The following is a 25,066-nucleotide window of genomic DNA, read 5'->3' as shown; positions in this document are numbered from 1 at the left end:
TGAGTGAAAAAGAATTTTCTCTTATTTGTTTTAAATCTGCTACTTGCTAACTTTCTAGCACTTTAAATTTTCAAAAGGGAAACTTTGATAAAATGAGAAAATAGAAAAAACTGAAAGGTGCTGCTATAAAAATGAGTGTGCAACAGGGGTGGACATTGTTAAAAAATACCATCTTAGAAGCTCAGTCCAGATGTATTCCATGCATTAAGAAAGGTGGAAGGAAGGTCAACCAATTTCCAGTATGGCTTAAAGGTGAGGTGAAAGAGGCTATTTTAGCCAAAAAGTCTTCCTTCAAAAGCTAGAAGAAGGATCCATCTGAAGAAAATAGGAAAAAGCGTAAGCATTGGCAAGTTAAATGTTATACATTGATAAGATAGGCTAAAAGAGAATGTGGAAATGAACAGTGATTCCCACAGGCCTGGAAACACAACTAGCCTGGTTCCAGCCTTTCTTAAAACTCTTATCTTTATTATAGCTTCACAATCACACAACAGTAAACTGTCTTCCCTTCAGAACAGTGTACTCTCTTTACTTAAAGATCAGTACTACTTGCCTCAGTATTCACAGTTCAGCTTCGTCTCAGCACAGTGTTTGCTTAGTGTTAGGTTATAGGAGCTGCCTTCCTCCTGGAGACCTGGACTTGGTCTGGTTATCTCCACCTGGATCCCATTTCTTATTCCCCTGTCTCTGGTTATGCTCTTTGAGTCCCACCTGTCCCGCAGGATTCTTCCCATAGAGTATACTCTCCTTAAGAATTTTAAGGTGGACCAGGTGTCTAGTCTGGTCCTGATTGGGTAAATAGGGGAACACTAGGAGTACTGCCTCACATAGCCCTTCCCTCAGCTTGGACCCATCAGGCCAAGCATCCCTACACTCTCCTGGATCCCATCCAGGAGAGACCAAGAGATCCCATTCCCTTTCCTCTGGCTTCCCACCAGCAATGCTTGAGAGCGGGGACCTAGTGACATGCTCACCCCATCTCTTAAGATTACCTTTGACAGCATCGCTACCACTACCCAATGTGCTGTCCTTTAACTAAGTCCTTTGCTGATTCTAGGTTCAAATTTCACCCTAATGGAGCTTTATGGACTGACTGGGGACCTACCAGTGCTGGTTTCTCTATAACCAGCTGCGACTGCTTCTTGGCATCTGATATCTCTGATGTAGAACCCCTCCTTGGCTCCTCTATATCCTCAGGTGCTGGAGTCTCCACAATGCCATCTTCTGGGCTCTTCTTGGACTCTTCCTCCAGGGTCTCCACAGCGCCTCCCTCTGGGGTCTTCACAGTTTCCTCATCTGTAAACTGTGTAGTGCCTCTTTCTGGAGTCTCTGCAGTTTCTATCTCTGAACGCTCTGGCCACTCGCCCTCATCGGTCTCTGGCTCCTCTGCAACCTCACTCACTAGGGTCTCCACAGCACCACCCTCTGGGCTCTCCATGACATCTCTCATTTGCCTTTCCATGCCCTCTGTCTCTGAGCTTCTCACGGGAGTTGACTCTGGATTCCCAGTAGTGTTTGGACACCCTAAAGGATCTTCCTCAGGACTTTATGTAGACTTACAATTTCTCAATACTGCCCCAGGGCTTGCTGTGACCCCTCTCTCGGGGTTCTTCACTGCCATTTTCTTTGAGCTTCTCATGGGAGGTGTTTCTAGACTCCTGATAATGCTGGGCACCATACAGGATCTTCCTCAGGACTTCCTTTAGTGCCACTCAGCTGCTGGGCCACACTAAGTTCTCTGCAGTTGCTTCATTAGCTCCCAGGGTCTGGAGACAAAACTAATCTGGTTCCAGTCTTTCTTAAAAGACTTATCTTTATTACAGCTTCACAATCACACAACAGTATACTGTCTTCCCTTTAGAACAGTGTACTCTTTTTACTTACATTTCAGTACTGATTCCCTCAGTACTCACAGTTCAGCTTTGTCTCAGTTTGGACAGTGTTAAATTATAGAAGCTACCTTCCTCCTGGAGACCTGGGACTGGTCTGGCCATCCCTACCTGGATCCCAGCTCATAAGAACATAAGAAGTTACTATACTGGGTCAGACCAAGAGTCATTAAGCCCAGCATCCTGTTTCCAACAGTGGACAATAAAAGGTTACAAGTATTAGACTAAGGAATTTTACTTCCTGCTTATTCTGTTTCATTGTAAACCGGTTTAATATGCGTTTTATGCAGGAAAATCGGTATAAAAAAACTATAAATAAATAAATAATAATAAATAAGTACCTAGCAAGTTCCCAATACATTAAGTAGATCCCATGCTACTAAGGCCAGTAATAGCAGTGGCTGTTCCCTAAGTCAAATTCATTAATAGCAGTTAGTGGACTTTTCCTCCAAGAACTTATCCAAACTTCTTTTAAATCCACCTACACTAAATGACCAAACCACATCTTCTGGCAACAAATTCCAGAACTTAATTGTGCGTTGAGTGAAAAAGAATTTTCCCTGATTAGTTTTAAATGTGATACTTGATAACTTCATGGAGTGCCCCCTAGTTCTTCTATTATCCAAATGAGTAAATAACTGATTCACATTTACCCATTCAGGACCTCTCATGATTTTAAAGACCTCTATCATATTCTCCCTCAGCCGTCTCTTCTCCTAGCTGAACAGCCCTGACCTCTTTTGCTTTTCCTCATAGTGGAACTGTTCCATTCCCTTTATAATTTTGGTCGCCCTTCTCTGCAGCTTCTCCAGTGCAACTATATTGTTTTTGAGATGTGGCGACCAGAGCTTTACACAATACTCAAGCTGTGATCTCAGCATGAAGTGATACAGAGGCATTAAGACATTTTCTGTTTTATTCACCATTCCCTTCCTTAAACCAAGTCTTTCAATATGTTCTGTGATTTTGATCTTTAGAATAGTTTCCATTATTTTTCCCAGCACTGAAGTCAGGCTCACTGGTCTATAATTTCCTGGATCATCCCTGGAACCCTTTTTAAATAGTGGGGTTACATTGGCCACCTCCAGTTTTCAGGTACAAAGGATGATTTTAATGATAGGTTACAAATTTTAACTAATATATTTGAAATTTCATTTTTGAGTTCCTTCAGAACTCTGGGGTGCATACCATCTGGTCCAAGGGATTTGCTACTCTTTAGTTTGTCAATCTGGCATACTACAGCCTCCAGGTTTACAGTGATTTGGTTTAGTTCATCTGACTCATCACCCTTGAAAACCATCTCCAGAACCGGTGTCTCCCCGACATCCTCATTAGTAAATACAGAAGCAAAGAATTAATTTAGTCTTTCTGCTCTTATTCCCCAGTCTCTGGTTACATCATTTTAGCCCCACCTGCCTTACAGGATCCCGCCCATAGGGCATGCTCTCCTTAAGGATTTTAAGGTGGACCAGGCATCTAGCCTGGACCTGCACAGGTAAATAGAGGAACACTAGGGGCACTGCCTCATAAAGAATTTGAAAAGATGCTTCTCGTAAAGGTAAAAACTCCTAATTGTTGCATCCGTTGGTCACAGATGGCTGTGACCGCTCTGCCTCACCTCTCTTTTACCTTGCTCCTCCTCCTTTGGAAGGATGGCTGCCTCCGCTGCTGTTTGCCAAACCCCTCGGCGTCTCCAAGCTAGCATGGGCGTCCCCGTCCGCCATGCTTCTTCCTGAGGCCTCCTAGGGCATGCGCGCGCACGCTGCCCATGTTCTTAAACACGTCATGGCGGGAACCTCTGTGGCGGCCCCACCGCATGACATCAGTACCTCTGGGTATTTAAACCTCCGCTCCGCTCCAATACAACGAGTTAGCAAGGACTTCGGTTTTGCTACTCTGACCACTTCTGAGCTGCTCACTTGGATTCCTCACTACCATCCGGGGTATTTTGCTACCTACTGAAGCTCTGGGTACCCGCTTCTCGGGGGCTCCTCGCTTCTACTTGCCCTCCGGGTTATTCAGTCTTACCTTCAGGACACCCGTCCCTCAGGGGTCTTGTCTGCTTTATTCCAGGTACCCTCAGCGCTCCTAGGTACTCGCTCCTTGAGGGCCTATCCTGCACCTCGGACCATTTACTGAGGAGGACGTTGGGGAGATGAACCTTGGACGGTGTTTACTGAGGAGGATGTTGGGGAGATGAACATTCCAGAGATTGCTTTCAAGAGTTACGATTCAGATGAATTGAAGCAAATCACAGTGAACCTGGAGAATGTAGTTGGCCAGATTGACAAACTGAAAAGTAGTAAATCACCTGGACCAGATGGTAAACATTCCAGGGGTCTGAAAGAATTCAAAAATGAAATTCCAGGCCTATTACAAGTAATTTGTAATCTATCATTAAAATAACCCGTTGTAACCGAAGACTGGAAGGTGGCAAATGTAACCCCGATATATAAAACTGGCTCCAAAGGTGATCCGGGAGAAATTATTTTATCAATTTGGCGGTGCAGTATTAATGGGAGATTTGAATTTATCTGAAAGATAAGTCCTTTCTTGATTGTATAGATTTCTATTTTATCCCCCCCTCAGCCATCTCTTCTCCAAGCTGAAAAGCCCTAACCTCTTTAGCTTTTCCTCATAGGAGAGCCATTCCGTCCCTTTTAACATTTTGGTCACCCTTCTCTTTACCTTCTCCAATGCAGTTATATCTTTTTTGAGATGCAGCGACCAGAATTGCACATAGTATTCAAGATGCAGTCTCACCATGGCGCAATACAGAGGCATTGTGACATTCTTTGTTTTATTCTCCATTTCATTCCTAATAATTTCTAACATTACTTTTTCTTTCTTGAGCACATCAGAACCTAAGGTGACGATTTTAATGTATTATATACTATGACACCTAGATCTTTTTCCTGGGTGGTAACTCTTAATATGCAACCTAATATCATGTAACTACAACATAGGTTATTTATCCATATATGCATCACATTGCATTTGTCCACATTAAATTTCATCTGCCATTTGAAAATTTAGTCGTAGAGCTTTACATTTGCTTATGGTCTCACTTCCAGTCATTAATTCAAATGTGATCATCTTTTAGAAATATAGAAATGATGGCAGAAAAAGACCAATCGGCCCATCCAGTCTGCCCAGCAAGCTCCCACACTTATTTTCCCATACGTATGTGTTTCACCAACCACCAATTTCAGGGCCCTTATTGGTAACTGTTGATTCAAGTTTCCTGCCATCCCCTGCCATTGATGCAGATAGTAATGTTGGAGTTGCATTAAAGGTGAGCATAAAGCTTAATGGTAAAGGGTAGTAACCGCCGCATCAAGGAAGTTACCTCGATGCTTGTTTACTCAGACTGCACAGATCATTGCCTTGTTGGATGTTGTCTGAATATAAATCATGTTTTCCACATTTCCCCCTTTTCCCCCTGCTGTTGAAGCAGAGAGCAACGCTATATATACATTCAAAGCGATGTATCAGGCTTAATTGGTTTAGGGTAGTAACCACCGTATTAAGCAAGCTACCCCCACGCTTATTTGAATTCCCCGATTGTGAAGTTCAGTCCTTGTTGGTTGTTGTCTGAATGCAAATCCTCTTTTCCACATTTCCCCTTGCCATAGAAGCAGAGAGGAATGTTGAAGTTGCATTAACCTTGCGAAGGCTTATTGAGTAAGGTTAGTAATCACCATGTAGTAGCATCCACTCCAGTAATCCACCCTCATGGCTCTTCACTTCATTCTCATCCTCTAGCCTTTATGGATCCACAGTGTTTATCCCATGCTCATTTGAAATCCTTCACAGTTTTAGTCTTCACCACTTCCTCCGGAAGGGCATTCCAGGCATCCACCACCCTCTCCGTGAAGAAATACTTCCTGACATTGGTTCTGAGTCTTCCTCCCTGGAGCTTCAAGTCGTGGCCCCTAGTTCTACTGATTTTTGTCCACTGGAAAAGGTTTGTTGTTGACCATGGATCATTAAAACCTTTCAAGTATCTGAAAGTGTTGCGGTCCCGGGCCGTGCCCCGGTCCCTCCACCTACCTCGGGGGCAGCCCGGGCTGTTTCGGGTCTTCCCCGGGCCTGCAGGCCCTCCAGGATGTCTCTCCTTCCCCGGGAGGGACGTCGACGACTCGGCACGGCTGGCCCCGCCCCCTGACATGCACACGCGGGGAGGAGCCTTTCTTAAAGGGGCCAGTGCGGGAAAATCTGCTGAGCAGCTGGGGATGATGTCAGACGCCTTCAGCCTTAAGTATCTTGCTTCTAGGAGCCTCCAGTGCCTTGCAACAAGGTTCCTGGACTTGTCCGGTGTTGCTGCATTCCTGGTTGTCTTCGTCCCGCCTCTGCCTGCTCCCCTTGCTGTGGATTCTTCTGGTATTGACCTCTGGACTGGCTTTGGATCGCTCTCTGGCTCTGACCCCCGGACTGGCTTTGGATCGCTCTCTGGCTCTGACTCCTGGACTGGCTTTGGATCGCTCACTGGCTCTGACCCTGGACTGGCTGTGGACCGCTCTCTGGATACCGACCCCTGGACTAGCTGCGGATCATCCTCGGACCCTGACTCCTGGACTGACTTCAGGATTTCCTACAACCTGCTGGAGGCGCCAGCCGTCCAGAACCACGACCTGCAGGAGGCGCCTGCATCCGGACCATCCGCATCATCAGGAAGTCACCTAAGTCCCAGAGGCCGTGTCCCTACGGGCTCTTCCTGGGGGGACTTCAGCTTCCAGGGTGAATCTCCTAAAGTCCCAGCGGCTGGACTCCTAAGGGCTCCTCCCGGGGGAGTGCCGGTCTCCAGGGCGAAGGCTCTTCTTCCTCTCTGGTCCAACACCGTCCATCCGTCCAGGGAGGGTCTTGTCCTTGGTCGCAAAGGACTTCACCGTAGACCAGAGCGTCAGCCAGCACCGAGCTCCCGTACCGCCTCCTGGTTGGGACATTCGCTGTGGACTTCCACAGCACTCCATCTCCTGTCCCAACCAGCCCAAGGGTCCACGAACATAACAGAAAGTCTGTATCATATCACCCCTGCTCCTCCACTCCTCCAGGGTATACATATTTAGGTTCTTCAATCTCTCCTCATAAGACATTTTATGAAGACCATCCACCTTTTTGGTCGCCCTTCTCTGGACCACCTCCATCCTGTCCCTTGAGGAGCGAGTACCTGATTCCGGCGAAGCGGTACTGTAGAGAGAGATGTTTCTTGTACTCACAGACGATGATTGTAGTTAGTTCTTCCAAGTAGGAGGTAGAAGTTGCAGGCAGCGACCCAGGGAACATGGGCCCTCGAGGAGCGAGTACCGGTTTCCTGATAGCACCTGAAAGAAGCAGAGAGGCCCCCGAGGAGCGGGGACCACGTTAGTGACTCCGAAGGGTAGTAATTCCAGTAGAGCTAGAGTGGCAGAGTAGCTTAGGTACGGAGAGCGAATCCCATCCGTATAGTTTCGGTTGCTAACTCAACGAGCTAGCAAATGCAGTAGGCAGATATACCCTGGAGTCGTGACGTCAGAACAGGGGGGCGCCCCTGAGGTTCGCGCCAATCTGGAAATAAATATGAGGGCGGCATGCACATGTGCGCCCTAGAGGTACCTTGAAGGAGCATGGCAGGAGGCAGCACCAAAGCCGGTCCGGGGACACCGGAGAGGTCGGCAAACAGATGCCGTGACGGCCATTAGTCCAAGATGAGCAGGAGGAGCCGCAAGTAGAGAGAGGTAGTCGGGGCGAAGCCGTTGAAGATCGACGGACACAACAAGAACCTGGCAATTACCCAAACACTAAGAAGATCCCATGCTACTGATACAGTTAATAGCAGTGGCTATTCCTAAGTAAACTTGATTAATAGCCGTTAATGGACTTCTCCTCCAAGAACTTATCCAAACCTTTTTTGAACCCAGCTACACTAACTGCACTAACCACATCCTCTGGCAACAAATTCCAGAGCTTTATTGTGCGTTGAGTGAAAAAGAATTTTCTCTGATTAGTCTTAAATGTGCTACTTGCTAACTCATGGAATGCTGCCTAGTCCTTCTATTATTCGAAAGTGTAAATAACCGATTCACATCTACTTGTTCAAGACCTCACATGATCTTAAAGACCTCTATCATATTTCCCCTCTGCTGTCTCTTCTCCAAGCTGAACAGCCCTAACCTCTTCAGCCTTTCCTCATAGGGGAGCTGTTCCATCCCTTTTATCATTTTGGTTGTAATTACCATCACACATTGTCTTCTGTCTTTCAACCAGTTTGCAATCTAGTCCACCACCTCGGCACTCACTCCTAAGCTTCTCATTTTATTCACAAGTCTCCTGTGCGGGACCGTATCAAAAGCTTTGCTGAAATCCAAGTAGATGACATCGAGCACTCTTCCTTGATCTAATTCCTTAGTCACCCAATCAAAAATGTCAATCAGATTTTTGATTGGGTGACCTTCCCTTAGTGAATCCATGCTGCCTCTGTTCCAGTAATTCTTCTGACTGTAGATAATTCACTATTTCTTTCAGCAGCGACTCCATTACTTTTCCAACCACCGAGGTGAGGCTAATTGGCCTGTAGTTTCCAGCCTCCTCTCTGCTCCCACTCTTGTGAAGTGGGACCACCACCGCTCTTCTCCAATCACTTGCCACCACTCTCATTTCTAGGGATCTATTGAACAGGTCATGCAGCAGACCCACCAGCACATCTCTGAGCTCCCTCATATCCTGGGATGAACCTCATCAGGCCCCATGGCTTTGTCCACTTTCAGTTTTCCTAGCTCTTCCCATACATTCTCTTCTGTAAACGGAGTTATATCTACTCCACTCCCCTCCAGTTTCTTGTTACCTAGCAACGGTCCTTCTCCAGGGTCCTCTTTAGTGAACACTAAACTGAAGTATTCCTTTAATATTTCTGCCATTTCTTCATCTCTCCACATATTGATTCTTTTCACCTTTCAATTTCACTATACCACTTTGAACTTTTTCTCCTTTCTCTGATGTATCTGAAAAATGTTTTGTCTCCTTGCTTTACCTCTTTGGCAATCCTTTCTTCCGCTTGACTTTTTGCCATCTTGATTACTTTCTTTGTCTCCCTCAGTTCCACCAGATATTCTTCCTTGTGCTTCTCCCTTTGGGATCCTTTATATTTCTTGAACGCTGTTCTTTTAGCTTTTATTTTGTCAGCCACCTCCTTTGATTACCAGGTAAGTTTCATTTTTTTCTTGCTTTTCTTTACTTTTCTACCATATGATTAGTTGCCTTGGTTATTGCTTTTAGTTTGGTCCACTGTTGTTCCACATCTCTCATGTTCTCCCAGCCTTCTAGTTCTTTCTCCAGGTACATCCCCATTTCATCAAAGTCTGTGTTTTTGAATTGGAAAACTTGGGTCTTCGTGTTTCTTCTCCATATCCTGTTTGTGATATTAAACCATACCATTTGATGATCACTGGTGCTGAGGTGGGCACCCACCTGGACATTAGAGATATTATCTCCATTATTGTGCACTAAATCTAGTATAGCTCCCTCCTTCGTGGGTTCATCTTTTGGATGTCTTCAACCAGATCTCTGTCAAGCTCTTCCATTTGATTTGGAGGCCTGTAAACCACTCCAATAAAAATGGATGCCCCATCATCTTTTTTTAGGTCGGCCCATAGTGCTTCTTCTTTGCCCCTTCTTCCTTGCAGCTCAGATGCTTGGATATTGTTTCTGACATAAAGAGCCACTCCTCCTCCTTTCCTGTCCACTCTGTCCTTCCTTAACAAGTTATAGCCTGGTATTGTATCTCGACTCTTAACGATTTTTGACGATTTAAAAAGTATCTGACGATTTTTTTAAATCGTCAAAAAAACGATTCACATCCCTACTATTTTGATCAGGTGGTTATTCTCCTTTCACCAAGTCTCTGAAACGCCAGTTTTGTCTATCTCATTATTAACTGCTATACACTCTAACTCCCAATTTACTTCTTAGACTTCTAGCATTGGCATGTAGACATTCCAATTGTGTTTCCATCCAGGATTTAGTATGCAAGGAGCTTTGGGTGGGGGAGATCCAGGGTCCGCCTTGATTGAGATTGTTATGGAAAAATAAATATAAACTGTGTTGGCAGTATTGCTAACTGACCACTGTATGGCAATTGGTGTAGTTTTGAGCAATCATTTGAATTGTGTTCTACTGAGATGCTTTAACCCGAATACTATTATGGGTTTTGGCATGGATTTCTTCTTAGGAAGGTTAAGGGTTCTGATTGGTGGGGGATTGCTTAGGAACGTAAAAAAGCTGGCTAAATTTGGCAGCAGAGCTTTTTCTTGGTTGGAGTTGGGAAGAAAAAAGGGACCTCCAGATAGTATTTCCATTTATTTATTTATTTATTTATTTAAAACATTTCGGTTCGATTTTAAATGGACGGTGCGTGTAAAAAACAGGGGTTACACATGTGGCCAGGCCTTGCGCGTGCCGCATGCATTTTAGAAGAGACCCTGGGGGGGTGGTCCGGGGGGGCAGGGCAGGGCTGGAGGTGGCCGGTAAAGCAGCCATTTGCCACTGTGCTGGGGGATCACGCATCAGCAGCCTGCCGGCACACTCAACTTACGCCAGAACTGGCGTAAATTCTGAATCAAACAAGAAAAAAAAAGGCAGGAACTTTTAAGGGGTCAGGGAGGAGAGGGGAAGTGGGACGGAGAGTAGGTAAGGGCTAGGAAAGTTCCCTCCCAGTCTGCTTAATTGGAGCGGATTGGGAGGGAACTGGGGAAGGCCGTGTGAAAATTGCAATATTTCACCCCCCTTGCGTGCGCCAACCCAACTACTTCTGCCTGCTGGGATCTACATCTATACAGCTACCGAAATGGGCCGATACAGTACAGTGCGCTCCAATGGAGCACACTGTTAACCCGCCATTGGACGCTCATTTTCCCTTACCCCTTATTCAGTAAGGGGCAGAAAACACGCGTCCAATCCCCCGAACCTAATAGTGCCCGCTACATGCAAATGCATATTGATGGTCCTATTAGGTATTCCCTCACGATTCAGAAAACAAACTGTGCAGCCAAGCCACACATTTTGCTTTCAAAAATTAGCGCCTACCCAAAGGTAGGTGCTAATTTCTTCGGGCACCGGGAAAGTGCACAGAAAAGCAGTAAAAACTGCTTTTCTGTGCACCCTCCGACTTAATATCATGGCGATATTAAGTCGGAGGTCCTGAAACTTTCCAAAAGTAAAAAAACCCCAAAAAAACAATTTGAAGTCGGCCCGCAGCTGTTGGGTCGAAAACCGGGCTCTTAATTTTGCCGGCGTCTGGTTTCTGATGCCGGCAAAATTGAGCGTCGGCTGTCAAACCCGCTGACAGCCGCCGCTCCGGTCCAAAAGGAGGCGCTGGACGTGCTAGTGTCCCTCCTTTTACCTGGTTTTACTGCCGGGCCTAATTAGCATACTGAATCGCACGCACAGGAGAGTGGCCTGTGTGCGCGCCGGGAGAGCGGGCGTTCACCCACTCTTCCGTGGACTTTAGTGAATCGGCCCATTAGTGAGTAATCTAACCTTTATCAGTCTGTCTCATCTACAGCTCAGCACTGGGAACCTGCAACCGGAACTCCCTATACTACCGTGTGCTGCTAACATCTACCATTTTATTTATTTTATTTAAAATTTTTATATACCGGCATTCATGTTGCAAACACATCATGCCGGTTTACATATAACAGGGGTGTACAATGAACAGTTGAATAACCTATTAGTGTAGAAGGAAGCAGTTACAAATAACAAGGTAATAGAACTGGGAGAAGAGAAGAAAAGGGAGAGAATTAGGTATAGGTATTTACATTAGTAATAACATTTTTACATGTGGAAGTGGTAGATCTGGCTGAATAGAATTAATCGGTGTCCGGGAACGCTTTTTTAAATAGCCAGGTCTTAAGTCTCTTCCTGAAGGTTGGGAGGCTGGGCTCCCAACCTTCAGTATAGATGCATGCCTCACATTTTCTCCGAGCCCCTCTCCTTCCAGCTTCTTATCATAACCCCCTTGTAGTTGAGTTTGCCTTTAAGAAAAATGCTTTCCATTGTGAGACGGGTCTCCTCTGCCGAGGGTCCCTGGACTGCTACTACTGAATCACCATCCAGTTGTATAATAAAAGACAAATCTCTGTGTTTGCGTGTCTTGAGTGTAGCCTAGTACTGCGGTTCCTCATGGGGCTCCTCCCCGTGGGAGTGGCCATCACTGCAGTACCCAAGAATCCACTCCAACACCTCAAAACCATAACAAGGACTAAAATGAAGAAGTGTCTGATGCTCAGGGAGCTGTGAGGACAAGATGGAGAAGAAGGTGGTGTATGTATTAAGGGATCCCCAGAAGTTAGGGATGTGATTCCCAAGTCCCACATAGGAGTTTAGATGCAGGGGAGGAGAAACTGAAGGGGTGCTTTATATGTTTCCTCATGAAGATGAGAGAGGTATTCCAGACTATTGCCCTGGGTTATTGAATGTTTAACTTGACTGACTACCCATGAACTCTGAATAATTCAGTATGCTCTTTATTTCCTTTGTGTAATATAAACACAGTTGCTAGCTGGGCATCTCAGAAAAATAAAGTTGAGTGTTTGATTTAGCCTTGGAGTGGCATAAAATCCATGAGATTTCAAGTGTGGCTAGCACTTAAAGATACAATTAGGGACAGGGTTCATTCAGGGGATGGTATTGGATTACTTCCTGACCAGTGCAAGGAGAATAACATAACCTACTGCCTCTAGCTGGGTCCACGACACCATCTGCATGATTCCATTTTTCTAAACCCACCAAATAAATTAGAGAGTCTTGCTCTTACTCTAATGGGTCAGATCCTCTTGTTATTTTATGTTCCTGAGGTAGGGTTACATAAGTATAGTGACGATGGCAATAGATAAGTCATGAAGCTGAACTTTGAATAGATCATAGTCGAGAGAAAAGGTTGTCTGGGAAACTTGTGAAGAGCAGGTTGCAATAGTCTAAGCAGGAGGTGATTAGAAAGTAGATAAAGATTCTGGTAGTGAGTTCTGAAAGGAAGAGACATAGTTTGGTGATATAAAGAATGAAACAACACATTGTAACAGTGTTTGGGATATATGTAAAGGAGACAGAGGAACTGAAGATGACGCCAGGGTTAAGGACTAAGGGGACTGGGAGGATGACAATGTTATCCACAGAAATAGAGAAAGAGAGAAGAGGGCAAGTGAGTTTTGGGGGAAGGATAAGGAATTATATCTTGGCCAGGTTAAGTTTAAAGAGATGGTGACACAGCCAGCAGCAATGTCAGACAAGCAGGCTGAGATTTGGAACTGGATTCTTTATTAAATTTCTGGTGTAGAGAGTTAGATCTGGGAGTCATCAGCATAAAGTCATGGTACTGAAAGTCATGGAAAAAAATCAGAACACCCAAGAGAATTAGTATATAGAGACAAAAAACAGAAGACACAGGACAGAGACTTGAGGTACATCAATTAATAGTGGGATGGAAATAGAGGTCGATCTACCAGGAGGCACACTAAAAGTGCGAGGGGAGAGGTAAGAAGAGAACAAAGACAGGAAGAAGCATGAAATCCAAGTGAGGACAGAATATCAAGAAGGTCGTGGTGATGATCAACAGTGTCAAAAGCAGTGGATAGATCAAGGAAGATAAAGATGAAATAAAAGCCTTTAGATTTAGGTCTTTGAAGATATTGATAACAGCTGTTTTCTTAGAATGTAGAGCGTGAAAAGTATAGTGAAGTGAATAAGAAAGGCTTGAGATGAAAGAAAGTCAAGACAGTGGAGGTAAACAGCATGTTTGTGTAGTTTGAATAGAAAGGGAAGAGTGAGATGCAATGATAGTTTTCAGGGCAGGTAGGGTCCAGTGAGAGTTTTGAGGAATGGTGTAATCACAGCATGTTTGAAGGCAGCAGGAACAGTAGCAGTGGAAAATGATAGACTTGAGTATGTGACCGATGGAAGGGATGACTGCAGTGGAAATAGAGCCGAGGAGCTGGGTGGGAACTGGGTCAGAGGAACAAGTGATGAGTTCAGAGGAGGAAAGACAATGGGCAATTTCCTCCACTATGATTTCAAAATAGAAGGAGAGGGTGGCAGGCGCCAGAGGAAGAGAAGACATGACATGAGGGAGGGGATGAGAGCAGTAGAGGTGATCTGGTCGAGAACTCAGAACTAATTCTGTGAACCTTGCCATGGAAGTAGTGTTATGAATTGTAATTATTTAAACTATTTGCTGTTTGATGCTTTGAGTGGTACTCCATGGTGGAAAGATGTATAAACCTAAAATCTAAACTAATTCAATCCCTCTGGTCTAGATTGTCTCTTTGGGTGATGGGTAAACCATTCCTAATGAAAATATCAGGGATCAATATAAGTGGTGAGTAAAAAGGGAAACAAAGTGGTGGTGGTGAGAAAAATAACAAGGGCAAACAGTTCAATATGGAATTTCAATTCAAGGAGGTAGTGAAACATAAAGGGCCGGATTTTAAAAACCTTACTCGCGCCAGTCCTATTTTAAAAAGGCCCGGCCATGCGTGTAAAGCTCCGGGACGTGTGTAAGTCCTGGGGCTTTGGGAAAGGGGCTGGGCGGGGCTAGAGGCCCCCGAAACAGCGGCCATTTGCCGCTATGCCGGGGGATCGTGTGCTGGCAGGCTGCTGGTGCGCACAACCTGCGCTTGCTGCGAGCAGGCGCAAAAGGTGAGATAACTTTTTTTGGGGGGGGATAGGATAGGGATAGGGGGTGGGAAGGTTAGGGGAAGAGGTAGGAAGGATAGATTAGGGGGTAGGGAAGTTCCCTCCCAGGCCGCTCCTAATTGGAGCGGTCTGGGAGGGAACTGGGGAAGGCCGCGGGCCTCGGCGCATGCATCTTGCACTAATGTGCATCCCCTTGCACTCGCCGACCCCCGATTTTATAACATGCCCGCACCTGCGCACGCATGTTATAAAATCCGGCATCCATGTGTGCGCGCGCACGCGCAACCTTTTAAAATCTACCCCAAAATGAATTTAAATTAAATAATTACAGCTTATGATGATCTGAAAGAGTGCCATGCTAGGCTTTGAAAAACTATAAAGACTGTATATACTAGAAGTCAGCAAGGTTTTTTATTTTGGTAGAGTGCCAAAAATCTGTCAGAATCCATAGAAAATGTTGGTGTACTGTGGTGGTGGGAGTCCACCTTCAAATGCTCATGCTACTGGGGCAAGAGGAACCTGTGAATACTCATGCTGTTATAGGGAATCCTACCTCCATTTAGCATGCCAATCCCCAATTGATGTAAATGATGGCATCACAACCTTCTTGAAGATTCATGGGGCGGCCGTGCTGAACTCATGCAGCATGCAGTATCCACTGCACATCTAACATACATATATTAAAAGGATTTTTCAACATGGTACTGGAAGACATTAGTTGTTAGTATTAGTTACACTATCACCTTGTGATTGGATGACTACAAGTTAAAGACAATATATTTTCTTGTATAATTTTGTATACTAACAGATTTCTTGTGGCAATGCCATCATAATTCTCTCTTCAGGTTACATCATTTACTGGGGGGATAATATGCAACTAACAAACTATACTTGATGAGCCATGGGGGCATAGACATAGTGCTTCTGTATTTTGCAATATGAAAATATATCTAAAGGTAAATCTTACAAAAATAGCCAAATTAAACTGATAAAATCTCAGGCAACAATAGAAAAAAATACAGAAACCAATTATGATAATTTTGCCTGTGGCTATAATTGCAGACTGCACTGGTTAATATTCTCTGGAGCATCATGTTTCCTGTTCTTTTGGAATTCCTTAACTAATAATTTCTCACGGTGATACCTTTTATGCTGGAAAATCTTACATTCCAGAGTCTTTATTAAATTTTTCATAGTGTGGTGGCAAAAAGGATGTGCACAATTTATATATTGTATTTAATTATTAATTAATTCATCATGACCCATGTTTAACTGTAATTAAATATGCACTTACTTATCAGTTATAATTAATATACCAGGGCATCAAAAAGTCACAGTTTAAATATTTTTAATGAATTAAATGTATGAGTTTGTTTTGTAGAACCACAGCCTTAATTGTTTAGGGATTATTCTAGGATTTTCATTAGAGATCTAAAATACCAAATCAGCTAAAACATTTATTTGTCTAGTGTACTTTTGAAGTGAATATATAGAAACAGATTTAACTAATTAATCAATTATAATAGCTGAGATTATACTGCCAGTGATTAGTATCATTTCTATCACCTAAAAATGAGTTCATGTAGATATATTTGCATCCAGTAAAATGTAGAACAAGATTTTGGACTCATTTACAAAGCTGGGCACACCAACCACTCAGAGACACATGAATCCACAAAGATGAAATGTTTGAGACGTTCCAGGATGGATATGGATAAGTTTGCCTCTTTCCCAAAACTAGAATTTGACCTTCACTGAAACTCTAGTTGATCAATGATGCTCAAGTTTATCTAAAGACTATAACACCATAGCTCCATTACGGAAGCAGTGGGTCCAGAGTTACTCGAAGAGGGCTCTGTGGTTTACGTAGAAGTTGATTGAACTTTGTAAATTCTTTGAAGTAAGGAGAGGAAATGGCGGAAGTATTATACTGAAACCTTGAGGCATGAATATAAATCTACTTTGATTGCATATAGAAAGGTCTGTCATATAGCCAAGCAAAACGTTTTCACTAACAAGTTGATTTTAAAAGGCTCATGCGCGCAAATACCTGGGGTTATGCACCTGGCCGGGCCCTGCATGCACCAAGGGCATTTTAGAAATGACACGGTCATGTGCATAATTCCCAATACGCGCAGAAGTGCCAGGCCTGAAGAAAGGGATGGACCAGGGGCCGGGTCTGGATGGGGAGTGGTGGGACAGGGGGCGAGCCGGGACAGTGCCATTAGATGCTGTCCCGGGGAAGTTCGCGCTGGCAGCCGGCTGCTGGCATGCAGAAGAAGCAGAAGTACAAAAACAAAAAAATTGGGGATAGCTAGGGTAGGTTTAGGGGTCGGGGAGGAGAGGGGATGAGGAAGGAAGGATAGGGTTAGGGTTAGGGAAGTTCCCTCCCAGTCCGCTCCTTTATTGGACTGGAAGGGAACTGGGCAAAGGCTCGATTGCGTCGCCATCTGATTCTTTTAAAATCCACCCCCCTCCCCCAATGCATGGAGGAGGCCACCCGCCCGTACATGCCCGCGTGGACATTAAAATCTGGCATGCATGTGCATGCTTTAATTGCATTTTATAACATGCATGCGCCGATGTGCGCATGTTATAAAATAGCTGCGTCCATGTGCGCATGCCGGGAACCGTGCACACATGAACGTGCATGTTGGCCTTTTAAAATTTACCCCTGATTCTCTAGAATCATCCCTTACTAGGCCATTAGAATTGTTTACTGTCATGAAAAAGTTAACCTCTAAGCTAGTGGGATGGAATGATATGAATCCAGATTGTGATCAATTTGCTGAACATTTTGAAGCTAAAATATTAACTATTCAAAAACAACTTGGACCTATTGCTCCAAGTGGGAATTTGGTCAGGTCACCTGATATGCTCTCCTTGTGGACAGATTTTCCTAAGTGGTTAACTTTGAATATTCCCTTTGCTTAGTTAACTAAAGGTTAGCCGGATAAGTCTTTATCCTGCTAAGATTTATCCGAATAAGAAAGGGGCATGTTTGGGATGTTCCGGATTGAGCCAGAGTACAGCAAAGATCTTTTCCAGCTAATTCCAATATTCCTAATCCTAGATGTACCTGACAGCAGGTCTAAAGTTATCTGGGAACATATTCCTGGATAATTTTAGTCTTAACCGACTATGTTCAAAAGAATATAGCTGGAAAATGGCGATGTGCAGCCTATAAAAAAAACAAAAAAACCTCCCTCCCAACCAAGATCGAAATCTGAAGCCTGCAGCCCCCTCCCACAAGCTCCCTTCATCCCATAATTAGACAAATTTAAGCACTGGAGCCGGTCATGGTTTCTTTCCACTAGCTCTCCTCCTGGGTCTGGTCAAATTGAAAAAAAAAAAACTTTGCAAGTTACAGGCTTCCTCACCTTACCTCACCTCCACCCACCCCAAACCCTTCTAATCTAGGTGTTTAGTGATGCCACAAGGGCCGGACCTGGGTTGTGGTATTATGCTATGCTCCAGAGAACCCCTGTTCTTCCTTTTACTTAATCCAACTAATTGTTTAGCTGCATAAATAGCTAGTTGGATAAGTGGCAGCAGCTCAGCATGGCCGATTATTCATTCAGCACCACTTAGCCAGCTAAGGGGGTTATTTTCTAACCCTATCGCATGCGAAAAGGGACTTTTCGCATGCAATACCTAGATCGGGGCGGAGTCGGGGCGGCGTCAGCCCCGGAAGAGGAGGAGTCGGGGCGGCGTCGGGGTGGACACCGCGGAAACTTCGCTGACGGCAAAAAGGTAAGGCCCCTTGTCGCTGCCAGTAGCGCGCCCAATAACACCACCTTTTATGATGGCGCTATTGGGTGCGAAAGCCGGCAGTGATCGCACCGCTGTGGTGCAATCGCTGTTGGCTTTCGCAGGCCCGCCCCCCGCCCCCGTTAGTGCCGGGATTCACAAACCAGTGCGAAGAAAGAAAATCCAGCCCTAAGTCGGAACTTATCCAGCTAAGTGGTGCTGAATATCGACTTCTTAGTGACTAGGTCAATAATGCTTATTTTAGCATGCACACTAAATCACTTTTAGCACATACTAAAATTGTTTTAGTTTTGCCTTTAATAACTAGGGTTCAAAATATAATAAACTGTAATAATAGAAAGTCACAGTAATTGGCAATGCCACACCTAATGTAACACATGGCAACATATGATAATATGTTAATGGAGACACTAATGTAGGATAATGAACTAGGAATTTGTACCCTATGTACTAAAATGTAGAAAACTATGCAGCAGTTAGCATGGATTTTTAAGTTGGAAACTCTTTGGCTTTTAGAAGGTGATTTTAAGATTACAACATGCATAGAAGGGCACTTGACAGGAAGACTTCTTTCACTAACATTGAACCTCTGTTTGTGCTCAGGCTACAGCAGCAGTGGCAAAGGAATGAAGAAAAGTGAGAAAGAGGGAAAATGCTAGAAGAAAAATGGAAAGAGGAAGAGAGAAGGAATGATAAATAGGGAAAGGAGTGAGGGAAAGAAGAGGAGTGAAGAAAAGGAAAAATTGTGAGAGAAAGCAAAGAAGGGAGAAAGTAAAGAAAGAAAGAAAGAATGGAGGAAGGAACCATATATGGAAAAGGAGGCAAGAGAAGAGCCCTTAGCAAGCACCAATGCAGAGGAGGCCACTCAGTGCTAAACCTGGTTTTCTAAGCTCATTACCATTGTACTGTCCTTTGAGCTATAGGAAAGATATAGTGAACATGCAAGAAAAATTAAGAATATTTTTCAGTAGTGAAATGTGCATAATGAATTCTGCAATCATTTTTTTTCTGTGTAAGATCAGGTGGTAAAACAGTCTGCAGGGTTTGGCCACACAACCAATGCCATATAGATAGGCAAAATGTAGCCCATTGTTTATGGGCTCCAAAGATGATTTGATATAACCACAGATAATTCTTTGTTAAAGTCTATCTATGAAGGAGCTCATTTTAGGTACCTATGTTCTCAATAGTGTGGTCTAGGTGATAATGACACAAAAGTGCAGGAGAATGAAGAAATACTTCAGAAGACATGAATATATAAGGGTCTCTGTTTATGTGGGGCAGAATGCATGATATTGTGAATGGGGGCAGAAAGAGTGTCAGTATTGAGAGAACAGTCATTTTTGATGGTAATATCTAACTGTTGTGGGAGAGTCTGTTTAGTGAACCCTTGGCCCGGCTGTCTGAACGATGGAGTCCAGACGGTGGAAAGAGAGCCGGGAGGCGGTACGGATCAGGCGTGGAGTAGAGAGTCTTCGCCCTGGAAACCCGAGACCCCCCCAGGAGGAGCCCGTAGGGGTCCGGGTTGCTGGGACTTAGGAGAACCGGTGTTCAAGGCTGGCTGAGGACGAGAAGAGTCGAGCAGAAGTCCGAGGGTCAAGGCTGGCGGCAGACGAGAAGAGTCAAGCAGGAATCCGAGGGTCGAGGCTGGCGGCAGACGAGAAGAGTCAAGCAGGAATCCGAGGGTCAAGGCTGGCGGCAGACGAGAAGAGTCAAGCAGGAATCCGAGGGTCAAGGCTGGCGGCAGACGAGAAGAGTCAAGCAGGAGTGGATTCAACGGAGCGGGAACTGGGACAAGCAGGAACGGAACAAGGCAAGGATCTCAGGAGCAACCACAAGAACAAGCAGGAACAAGCAGCGGAACAAGCAGGGAAGAAGCAAGCTGAATCCAGGAACGCAACTAAGCACTCACAGGAGCGACCTCGTTGCAAGGCAAGGAAACAGAGACTGAGGCTGCCTTAAATAGCCAGCCGAGCTCCGACGTCAGAAAGGGGGCGGTTCAGCACTTCCGGGTGCTGGACCTTCAAGAGCCACCCCTTCGCGTGCGCGCGTACCCGGCAGGGGGGAGGAGTCAGAATCGGGCTCGACGGCGTCTCCACGAGGGAGACGCCGCTGCCACGCGGCCGACCAGGCCCGAAACTGCAGCGGAGCGCGGCGGACCCGGGACCCCCGGCATGGAGGTAAGGGCCCGGTCGCTAGCCTGGCGACCGGGATCGCAACAGTACCCCCCCGTTTAGGCCCCCTCTTTAAAGGCCCAGGCTTGTCAGGATGATCCAGGTGGAACTGACGCAGAAGAGACTTATCTAAGATGTTACGAGCTGGCTCCCAAGTATTGTCCTCGTTGCCACAGCCCTCCCACGCTAGCAAATATTCCCAACGTCTGTTCACAAAACGAGTGTCCAATACCTCACGTACTTGAAAGGTGGGATCTTCTGCAGTAGGCGCTGGAGAAGAGTCCTGTGGCCTAGGGTGAAATTTAGAAAGTATAACTGGCTTCAGTAGAGAAACGTGAAAGACGTTGTGGATACGCAGTGAAGAGGGTAATCGTAATCGGTAAGATACCATGCCCACTCTTTCCGCGACGCGGAAAGGTCCGCAGAACTTGGGTGCCAACTTCTTCGAGGGTTGTCGGAGATGAAGGTGTTTAGTGCTGAGCCAGACTTTGTCCCCTGGGAGGAACTGTGGTGCTGCTGTTCGATGGCGGTCGGCAAACCGCTTAGATGAGAGTGCCACCCTTTGGAGCCGGTGCTGTGTAGAATCCCAAAGCGTACCCAGTTGATCCGCAACTGCCTGAGCGGCGGGCGATGAGACTGGTACCGGTAGCGGCAAGGGTGGTTTGAGCTGCTTGCCGTATACAATTTGGAAGGGGGATCTTCCAGTTGCGGTGTGTACTTGATTGTTGTAGGCGAATTCCGCCCAAGGTAGAAGATCCACCCAATTGTCTTGCTTTTGGTTGATAAACGTTCTCAGGAACGATTTCAAGGAACGGTTCATGCGTTCCGTTTGGCCATTACTTTGTGGGTGAAATGCAGTAGAGAAACTTAATTGTACCTTGAATTTTTTGCACAAGGCTCTCCAATATCTAGCGGTGAACTGGGGTCCCCGGTCGGAAACTATATCCATAGGTAGACCATGAATGCGGAATATATGATGAACAAACAACAAAGCGAATTCCGTGGCGGAGGGAAGTTTAGGTAAGGGCACAAAGTGGGCCATTTTAGAAAACCGGTCCACAGTGACCCAGACCACAGTCTTGCCTTGAGAAGGTGGAAGCTCTACCAGAAAGTCTGTAGCAATATGCGTCCACGGTTCCATAGGAACTGGTAATGGTTGTAACAAGCCTCTTCGGGGACCGGTTAATGGTTTCTGTAGTGCGCAGATAGGACAGGAGCTAAAATAGAGAGAGACATCTCTTCGTAGTCCAGGCCACCAATAAAAGCGGGCTATAAGGTCAAGTGTTCTTTGTACTCCTGCATGCCCACCAGTTAAAGAATCATGACCCCAACATAGAACTTTCCTACGAAGTCTTAAAGGCACAGGAGTCTTAGAAGAAGGGTCTAGCGGAGTGAAATTTAATTGAATACTTGCGGGATCCACAATGTGCTGCAGAGGCTCCTCCTCCTCAGGCTGGGAATTGCGAGATAGAGCGTCTGCTCGAACATTCTTGTCAGCGGGGCGATACTTAAGAATGAAATTAAAGTGACTGAAGAACAATGACCACCTTGCTTGGCGAGGGTTCAATCGTTGAGCCTGAGCCAAGTATTGTAAATTTTTATGATCAGTATACACAGTCACTGGATGGTTGGCTCCCTCAAGCCATTGTCTCCATTCTTCGAAAGCGAGCTTAATAGCAAGGAGTTCTTTGTCGCCGATGCCGTAATTGCACTCCGCTGGAGAGAATTTCCTTGAAAAGTAAGAGCAAGGCATCAATTTGCCAGAAGCATCGTGTTGACTGAGAACGGCCCCTACTGCCAAAGTGGAGGCGTCAACCTCAACAATGAAAGGGCGCTGTGGATCTGGATGGCGCAAACAAGAGTCCTGTAGAAAGGCCTTTTTTAACTCTTCAAAGGCGAGGCAAGCTGAGGCAGACCAAGCGTGAGTGTTGGCGCCCTTGCGGGTGAGTGCCGTGAGGGGAGCCACCTTTTGGGAATAGTGTGGAATAAAGTGTCTGTAAAAGTTGGCAAAACCGAGAAATCGCTGCAGGGCCTTTAAACCCACTGGTTGAGGCCAATTGGTGATAGCTGCAACCTTCTCCGGATCCATTTGAAAGCCAGACGAAGAAATAATGTATCCCAAGAAAGGAAGTGTTTCGCACTCAAACAGACACTTTTCGAGTTTGGCATATAAATGATTGTCTCTTAATGCGTGCAAGACACGTTTGACGTGACGGCGATGAGAGACGAGGTCTGGAGAGTAGATCAAAACATCGTCGAGATAAACGATGACAAAGGAGTGGAGCATCTCTCGCAGTACCTCATTCATTAAGTTTTGGAAGACAGCTGGAGCGTTACATAATCCGAACGGCATTACTAGATATTCATAATGACCGTCCCGGGTGTTGAAAGCTGTCTTCCACTCGTCCCCGGGACGAATCCGGACGAGGTTGTAGGCTCCACGTAAGTCAAGTTTTGTGAAAACTTTAGCACCCTGAAGTCTGTCCAAAAGTTCAGGAATGAGAGGAAGCGGATAGCGATCCTTTTTAGTGATAGTATTCAACCCTCGGTAATCAATACATGGCCTGAGGGTACCGTCTTTTTTGGCCACAAAGAAAAACCCCGCCCCCGCTGGGGAGTGAGATGGCCGAATAAAGCCCTTGGCTAGATTTTCAGACATATATTCCGACATCGCTTGCGTCTCAGGTATAGACAGGGGGTAAACCCTGCCTCGTGGAGGGATTGAATCTGGAAGTAGATCAATGGCACAATCGAACGGACGATGAGCTGGAAGAAGTTCCACCTTCTGTTTAGAGAATACGTCCGCAAAGCTTTGATACTGAGTTGGTAGTTCCAAAAGAGTTTGACAGAGCGGAAGAGTAGATTTCAGAGGCGATTCCAAACAGTTTTGGAAGCAATAGGAGCTCCACTGAGCGATTTGAAGAGAGTCCCAGTGAATAATTGGAGCATGCAGTTGCAACCAAGGAAGACCAAGTACTATTGGGTGCACAGATTTCTCTAGCAGCATAAAAGAGAGTCTTTCGGTATGGAGTATCCCAGTCTGAAGTGTGATAGGTTCCGTGACCTCCGAGATGTCTCCCGACAATGGAGTCCCTTGGATAGAGGTGACTCAGAGTGGAGGCTTCCGGGGTATTGTAGGAAGCCCCAGTTGACAAACCAAGTCTTTCAAAATAAAGTTTCCCCCAGCTCCGGAATCGATAAAGGCTAGAGTCTGGAAGGAACCCCCTGAGTACTGCAGGGTAACAGGTACCGTACATTGAGGAGCAGGATTAAGGCAACCTAGAGAGGTCTCCTCCCTCTTCCCTAGGTTCAAGCGTTTTCCGGCCTTGCGGGGCACTGAGCCAGCAAGTGACCCTTGGTACCACAGTACAAGCATAATCCTAGAGTGCGCCGTCTTCTTTCTTCTTCGGTTAACGGCGTTCGCCCAATTTGCATGGGTTCCTCAGAAGAATTGTGAGTGGGAGTAGACTGTGGCTTGTGAGGTGAGGAGAGAGACCTTGAAAAGGTTGGCGCCAAGGAAACCGGTCGTCGAGGCGGACGGCCCTCCTTAGCACGCTGTTGCAGCCGCCGATCGATTCTCCCGGCCAAATCTATCACCTCATTCAGAGTAGTGGGAATATCCCGTGTCATCAGTTCGTCCTTGATACGACTTGCGAGGCCCTCCAAGAATATGCCTCGCAAACAGTCGTCTTGCCACCCCAGCTCCATGGCCAGAGTGCGAAATTCAATAGCGTAGTCTGCTAACGAGCGAGACCCTTGTCTTAACTGTAGAATTTCCGTAGTAGCGGTAGTCTGTCGTGCTGGTTCATCAAAGGTTTGTTTGAAATGGTCCACGAACCGTTGCAGATTCTGGAGTATGGCATCTTGGTGTTCCCATAGCGGCGAGGCCCATATCATGGCCTTTCCGTCCAGCAGGGACAAAATGTAGGCCACTTTGACCGCATCGGAAGGAAATTGTCCCGGAAGCAAAGTAAAGCGAATGAAGCACTGATTCAAGAAGGCCCTACAAGTCTTGGCATCCCCCGAGTAACGCGTGGGAGCCGGAAGTTGGGTCTGTACGGACGGGTGAGGTACAGCGGCTGGAGGTGGAGGTGGTACCACTACGTCCACGGGTTGAGCATCCAAGCGACTCGCCAGTCGATCCACAGTGGCAGCCAAAACTTCTATACATTGCTGCTGCTACTGGATTCTTTGGGCCATTCCCGGGATGGCCTGTAGACCGGGAGTCTCCGCCGGGTCCATGGCCTTGCAAACTGTTGTGGGAGAGTCTGTTCAGTGAACCCTTGGCCCGGCTGTCTGAACGATGGAGTCCAGACGGTGGAAAGAGAGCCGGGAGGCGGTACGGATCAGGCGTGGAGTAGAGAGTCTTTGCCCTGGAAACCCGAGACCCCCCCAGGAGGAGCCCGTAGGGGTCCGGGTCGCTGGGACTTAGGAGAACCGGTGTTCAAGGCTGGCTGAGGACGAGAAGAGTCGAGCAGAAGTCCGAGGGTCAAGGCTGGCGGCAGACGAGAAGAGTCAAGCAGGAATCCGAGGGTCGAGGCTGGCGGCAGACGAGAAGAGTCAAGC

The 25,066-nt window shown here is 46.0% G+C and overlaps 1 long non-coding RNA gene across 2 annotated transcripts in view; it reads left to right on the top strand.

The window, feature by feature from the left end:
• The window catches only part of LOC115093581, a 183,647-nt gene that overhangs the window by 54,162 nt on the left and 104,419 nt on the right, over positions 1-25,066 (top strand). The window lies entirely within an intron of this gene.

Source organism: Rhinatrema bivittatum, chromosome 6 (genome assembly GCF_901001135.1).
Source record: "Rhinatrema bivittatum chromosome 6, aRhiBiv1.1, whole genome shotgun sequence".
Lineage (NCBI taxonomy): Eukaryota > Metazoa > Chordata > Amphibia > Gymnophiona > Rhinatrematidae > Rhinatrema > Rhinatrema bivittatum.
This window is presented reverse-complemented; position numbering and strand designations above follow the sequence as displayed.